Genomic DNA, 7,098 nt, shown 5'->3' on the forward strand with positions numbered 1-7,098 from the left:
CAGAGGCCTAAAAATCTATTTCCAGCTCAGCTGCAGACTTCTGGTGTGATTTTAGACAAGACACATAATCCAATTTCCGCCTCAGTTTCTGCAAACTGCAGATAACAATCCTTACCTACTACACCGGGCTGTTGTGAAGCAAAACTATGGAAATGTGGACTAGAGGTGGACTAGATGTGGACATAGCTAGTAGCATCCCACAGGGGTCTGTCCTGGGTCTTCATTATCCAAGTCATTAATGAAAATATTGACTGGTAGGAGTGGAGAGTATGCTTATAAAATTTGCTGATGACACCAAGCTGGGAGGGGTAGCATGCACTTTAGAGGACAGGATTAGAATTCAAGAGTACCTTTGCAAATTCAGAGAACTGGTCTGAAATCAAACTGGTGAAATTCAATAAAGACAAGTGCAAAGTACTTCACTTCAGAGGGAAAAATCAAATGCACAACTAGAAAATGGGGAATAACTGGTTAAGTGGAAGTATTGCTCAAAAGGGTCTGGAGGTTATAGTGGATCACACATTGAATGGGTCAATAGTGTGATATAGTTGACAAAAAAGGCTAATGTTCTGGGAAGTAGTAACAGGAGTGTTGCAGTTAAGACACGAGAGGTAATTGTCCCATGCAGTTCAGGACTGGTGATGCCTCAGCTGGAGTATTGCCTGCTCTGCTTGCCACACTTTTCGAAAAACATGAAGAAATTGGAGAGGGTTCAGAGGAGAGTAACAAAAATGCTAAAAGGTTTAGAAAATCTGATCAATGAGGAAGGGTTAAAAAAACCTAGGCATGTTTAGTCTTCAGAAAAGAAGACCAAGAGGGGATCTTGATAACTCTTCAAATATGTTTAGTGCTGTTATAAAGAGGACAATGATCAATTGTTTATCAAGTCCACTGAAAGTAGGACAAGAAGTAGTGAGCTTAATCAGCTGCAAGGGATTGAAGTTAGATATTAGGAAATCTTTCTAATTGTAAGGTAGTTACATTCTGGAACAGGCATCCAAGGGATGTTGTAGAACCCCCATCATTGAAGATTTTTAGAATGGATTGGACAAATACCTCTCAGGTATTGTCTAGGGCTATGTCAACACTGACAGTGGCAAAGTCGCCGCCGTCAGATTGACTTCTCTGGATCGACTGAGCGGTCAGTGAACAGCCATTAGTCTATCCAGAAATTGACGTATTAAAACCACCTTCTCAAGTGGCGCAGTGTAGTGAAGACGGCGCGCAGAACTGAAGCAGAAAAGTCGACAGGAGTTATGCAAGTTTTTTGCATAGCTTGCGTAACTCCAGTTGACTGCCGCCGAATCTCCAAGGTAAGTGTAGACAAGCCCTAGGTTTACTTGGTCCTGCCTGAGTGCAGGTGGCTGGATTTGCTGATCTTTTGAAGTTCTTTCCATCCCTAAATGTTTATGTTTTTATGATTCTATACAGGTCATTACTACACTTCTTTCAGCTTTTAGCTGTATTATATATTTTTTCTTTTTAAAATTCACTCTGGAAACTTTATAGAAGACAGAGTAGGAAAGTTTGATTGATGTTAAAAACTTGATAATGTTTAGCCCTATGTGCCTTTTATATAAATATGGAGACTAGTTATAACAGACAACAGATGACTATTGTAAAATATATTTATCTTCCTTGTCTGCAAAGGAGTCAATGTTGTGAGACCTTATATTAAGCCAAATGTAATTAAACGGATAAGAACAGATTAAAACTTTTATTAGGAAATATTTATAATTATAGAACACAGAAGTTATTGACTACATATTATAAATAAGAATAGGCACAGCTGGAGTATTTATCAAAAAAGATTTAATAACCATAGATTACAAATGGAGAGAAAGAGTGATAAGTGGTATGAGCTGACAATTCTCCCTTGTAGAAAATGCACACAAGGGTTAGTGGTTAAGCATAGAACATAGAAGAAGAAAGTACACTAGTTAGTTATATCACTTCAAAGAATCCTTCAGTCTTGTCATTTCTCAGTTAGTGGGCTGGATATATTATCTTCATATTGGCGGTGTCCAGCAACGTGTTCAGTATCAATGTCCCTCGACCAACCAATAGTATTGGAAACCAACTGCCACATCTGCTTGGCATAACATCTGGGCACCTTACAGTCCCATAACACAGTCTCATTCTTGAGGTCTCAGGCACAGAGTGCTCCAATGATCAGCATGTGAACAATTGTGGACTATCCTCATTCTTTCACAGTATCAGTGGGGGTGGAGGTGGGAGGGTGTATTTCTCCAGGTTCTGTTCCTGTTGCTCAATAAAAGCCAGTGATTCTGTTCTCAAAGTTTTTTTTTATAGTCCATTCTTTAAGAGTGAATCTCATAATCCGCTCACTTTTTGCATATTCTGGCAATCTATTAAGCGTTCCTGATGATAATAGAGTCCTATTTTTTCCATATACTAGTGTTTAATTCATGGTCCATACAGTATATAACTATCCTATTCCTGCAATAAATCATGTACTGTTGAAAATTTCTCCTGCAGATATGGCAGGATTCTCCAACTTTTTCATAGAGTGAGCCACAGCTTAACAGCAGACAGTCACACGGAATGTCTCTCCTTTCATACTGACTACCTCCTCTCCCATTTGCAATCACAGAACATTGCTGTAACAACTGCAGCAATTGCTTACATGGAAAAGTAATTTTAATGTATTTTCAGCTTCTTTTTAATTAGGTCTAGCAGATGGAAACAAGGAAGAGATTTAGCACCATGTGCCCAGCCTGCTCTCTGTGGGTCCCCAGTGGTCTATGGATCATAGATGAGAACCACTCATTTTACTTTGTTAACAAGCACGATGAATTCTAAGCAGTAGTTCCACTGAGATATTTGAAACTTCCTCATTTTCAGCCTTGCTTTTAAGTGAGAGAGAATATACTCCATGGGCTCTTAAGCAATTTATTTTTAGCTGCTTCCTCTACTTTCAGATATATCTGACTCCCTTCTTGACACTGAGGATTTTGTCATTATATGGTGCAGAAGGAAATGGATTTTTAGAAAAGCTGGGTTAAGGATAATAGAGAGCCTGCTGGCCTAAACTAATAGAGAACTCCCTGTAGATCAATGACAGAGCTCTTGCTTTAATAACTGAAGATCCTGGATTCCAGTGCCAGTAGCAACCGCTCCTCCTAATTAATTGTAGATGTACTGCAGTCTGTTAGGGGGATGTACGATGGCAACTGAACACTGATAACTGGCACCAAATACCCAACAGTTATAAAGGTTGAATTACGTATCTGGTTGTCTTAGTACTGAAAAAGAAGGAATATATCATCTGCTTTTAATAGGTTTTCGTGTTACACTACTATTCCTTAAAGAATAGTAGTGTGTGATATATTCTTACCTTTTCCTTTAAACTAAATACATAGAGTACTCTAGCGTAATTTTTTAAAAATTTTTTGAAGCTTTATTTAATAATCCTTAGAATTTAGAACAAAAATCAAGAAAACAATATTGTAAGTAGTACTCAGAAGATGTATGCAAAGTATGCAGACTCCCGTAAAATAACTCTTACTAGGAAATTGTTTTTTTCAGGGTGGCATAAAACATATTACACAAGTATAGAACAGGTTCTATACTAGCAATGTCAGAGTTGGACTATAGAGCCTTTCCGACTACTTAGCCTATTCTATACAGAGATTCAGTACCTAGAAAAAAGGGCGTTGATCTGTCTACACATCTAAGGAGGCAGACAGACTGAAATGGAGGTCCTTTTGTATAGAAATGCCTTGTAAATCAGTTTCTTCATCTTAAAAACATAAGTAAAGTAGAAAGAATGTCATATGGCTAAAAATTTACTGGTCATCAACTCTCAAGCATTGTGATCCAATTATAGGCAATACTTAATCCTGTGTACAGTTAGTTTTATTATGCAGGTGTGTGTGAGAATACCCCAGGGAACTACACAGAAGGCATTCCCACTGGAGCTCCATATTATTATTTGTTTGATTTGGATTTTTTAAAAATGTACTCATCCACCTCACTGGGTACATGTACATTTAAAAAAAACCCTGACAATCTCAAATATAGTATAGTGGAGAATAAGTGCTGACCAGCCATGGTTTTTGCAAGCAATGCACACTAGAAAAATAATAAAAGGACCAACACAGACATATATCACTACTATAGAGGCTTCCTTCTTATCAAGGGCAAGTTTATCCATAAATAATATCGAGGAAAGTGTTGCTGCTGAATGCAAACTACATAAGGAAGGAAAATACAAAATGAAAATAGAAATAAGCCATTTGAAAATACAAATTCCATTTTTCAAAAAACAAAAACAATTGAAGCGACAAGTCCTGGTCATGGCTTCTCTTAGCCATAGATTAATTTAGTTTTCTTCTGTGAGTCTTCACAGCCAGATAGGAGCGTTGGCTGTATGCTAAGTAAACTAAACCTTAGTGGGCACATACCCAGACTATGACCCTTATATCCATGCAGCATAAAGGGTACTCATTTCCTACCTTCCACGTTGAGGAGAGGCTCAATCACTTCTATGACATTTGACATCCACTCCTCCCACACTGGTGATCTGTAGTCTGCCTTGAGGAAGGAGATAGAGGCTGAGGAAGGCATGGAGGTAGCAAGGCTAGGATACTACATTGCTGCAGAGCTAAATAGAGACAATGAATCAAAAAGCTAATATGAGCCCACTCTGTATTAACTTTCCCGTGTAGCTCCTTGTAGTTCTTGGTAGTGTAGCTCCGTTGGACCCCCTTTGCCAAGGAACTGGTTTACTGCCAGGACCCTGAGGAGAAATAGAGGTCTCAAAACAAATGGCCCTGGCCCTGGACTCCCTTGCATCTCTGGGAATCTTCCAAGTTGGGGATTGGGCTCTACTGCTTTTTCTGCAGTGCTGGGACAGACCACACATGCCTGCCAGGACACAGTGGGAAATTTCCTTGAGGGGATCCTTGTAGAGATTTCTTCCTTCAGAGTGCCTTTCTGTGGATTTTTCAGGGGAAGGAGTTGATGTGGGTCATTTGCATTTCAGCAGGCTTTGGCCAAACATGTGTATTAGAGTGTGAATTTCAAACCTAGGCAGAAGGAAAGTAGTTATGGTGACCATCTAAAGCTGTACAAATCTAACTATATGCTATGTACTGTACACCTTATTCAACAAGAAAAGAGCAGATTCTGTCAATGAGCAAGGCCCATTTCTGCACCCACTGAAGTCCATATCTAATTTATAGCTAGTCAAAACATTTTCATCAAAATTGTTTTCAGATGGAAAAGTCAGTTTTCTACTAAACACTTTTTATGAAAAGTGTCTGCTTTCCACAGAAAACTTTGACTCTTTTTGACCCCCAAAAACCCTACAAACAAAAAACTCCAAACCACTCCAAACCCAAAGAACAGCAACCAAAAACAGAAGAAAAAAAAGATTTTAAAATGTTGCTGTGGTGCCTCCTGGGAGTTTTAGTCTGTCTGCTTGCTGCTTACCTCCCCCTCTTTTCAATAGATCTGTATTGGGCTATCATTCCCATAATGCCCCATGGCCAGGGGCTTCCATGATGCAATGCAGCAGCTCAGCAAAAGGGGAGCATAATAGAGTGGCCAGCCTTTTTAAGAGGAGTCAGAGCTCTGTCCAGCTGTGATGGGCATCTTTGAGAACAAGCCTATCTTGATCCACCTGCAAGTAACTAACTGCCAAGGTGGCCAGTTTGCAGTTAATTGACTAAGGCCTCCTTGCACCTGGTAAAAGGCAAGGATACCTCACTTGCAGTGGTGCTCTCCTAGAGACAGGAGGCCTCTACAAAGAGGAATTCACCCTAGAACAGAGCATGAGAACTTCCAGGGAAAGACACTTAGGGAGAGACTTCCCAAATAGCTTCAGGAGGTTGTAGTGATGCCTAGAAAATAGCTGCAGTTAGCAGGGAGGCCCTAGCTCCAGGGAAGGAATCAAGGTTGACCATGAGCCATGGGTTAAAGGCCTGGATGTGGCTCTGATAGACTGCTGGGTGTGATAAACTCAGATGGAGTCTGTTTTGCTGCTGAGAAGCCTATTGAAGGTCTTTCTTATGTTTCTGTTGAACTTTCCATCACTAAATGGGATCCCTCAGAAGGGGGTTAGGGGGCACTGTTAAATACATTTGTTTAATACTGTTTAATACATAATACATTTGGTGAATTTATCAATGAACCAGTTGGGGGATATTTAGGCAAGACACACCCACCGTACCCTACCTCACTGCGAGAGGGAAGGTGGGGACAGCATGAGCCCTTTACAGGAAGACAGTGCATCATGGGAGATATAGTCTGGCCAGGAGCCTGGCCCATAGATGAAACTAGAGTATGAGGCACCATGGTGTGATTTTTGGCTGAAAGTTTTCAGTTATTTTATTTTTCTCTGAAAAGCTGAAATTTTCCGTAGGGAAAAATAACCCATTTTCCCACCAGCTCTGCTTGAAATTTATGTTCATTTCAGTGAGAGTAGTGAAAGAATCACCTCAATGCCATCAGCTCATAATGCCTCTTACACAGATGCCGAAAAGCTCATACTCTCTAATGATCTGCCATTGCTTTTGCTGCCGACTTTCAAATGATGACACAAGGAAGCAGACTTTTAAATTTCACATGCCCCAATGAACACAATTCAAAGAAATGACAGGTATAGAAAGTTATGCAACACTGCTTGATGGTCAGTAAAGCTGGGACCAAGCAGAACCTGTAGCTAAAGAAGATTCCTTATTGTTTTCCTGTCTCCATGCTGTAATAGGGACAGGAGGAAAGTCAAAACCAAATGGAAGTTGTTTCTTCCTTTCACTGAACACACAAACCTGCATGGCTAGACTTCTGCTGCACAGAATCATAATGGGAGGTAAGAGCTATATATACAATGCCTTGCTCAGCCTCCAAGCATCTTGGCTGCAGGTGCAGGGATTGTGTATCTGATAACCATCCTTCCCTCACGCACCCCACCATAAATGGAGAGGAAGAAAGCAGAGAGGAGCAAGAAATGAGTGGAGCCTTGGGCCCGGATTTTTAAAGGTATTCAGGTGTTGCTTTGCTCAGAGCTGTGAGGCCTAAGTGAGTTAGATAGCTAAGTCCCATTTTCAAAAGTAACTTAGGTCCTTAGGCTCC

The 7,098-nt window shown here is 40.3% G+C and overlaps 1 long non-coding RNA gene across 1 annotated transcript; it reads right to left on the bottom strand.

Moving 5' to 3' along the window:
• Positions 1 to 1,765: 1,765 nt before the first annotated feature.
• Positions 1,766 to 5,539, bottom strand: LOC137143036 (uncharacterized). Its single transcript, XR_010917085.1, has 2 exons — positions 5,458 to 5,539; positions 1,766 to 5,051 (listed from the first exon to the last, which is right to left on the bottom strand). It is a non-coding gene; the product is annotated as an uncharacterized lncRNA (long non-coding RNA).
• Between the last annotated feature and the right edge of the window lie 1,559 nt (positions 5,540 to 7,098).

The sequence above is a fragment of the Emydura macquarii genome, unplaced genomic scaffold (assembly GCF_026122565.2).
Source record: "Emydura macquarii macquarii isolate MOO-44397 ecotype Brisbane River unplaced genomic scaffold, CSIRO-AGI_Emac_v2 contig_3295, whole genome shotgun sequence".
NCBI classification, from domain to species: Eukaryota; Metazoa; Chordata; order Testudines; family Chelidae; genus Emydura; species Emydura macquarii.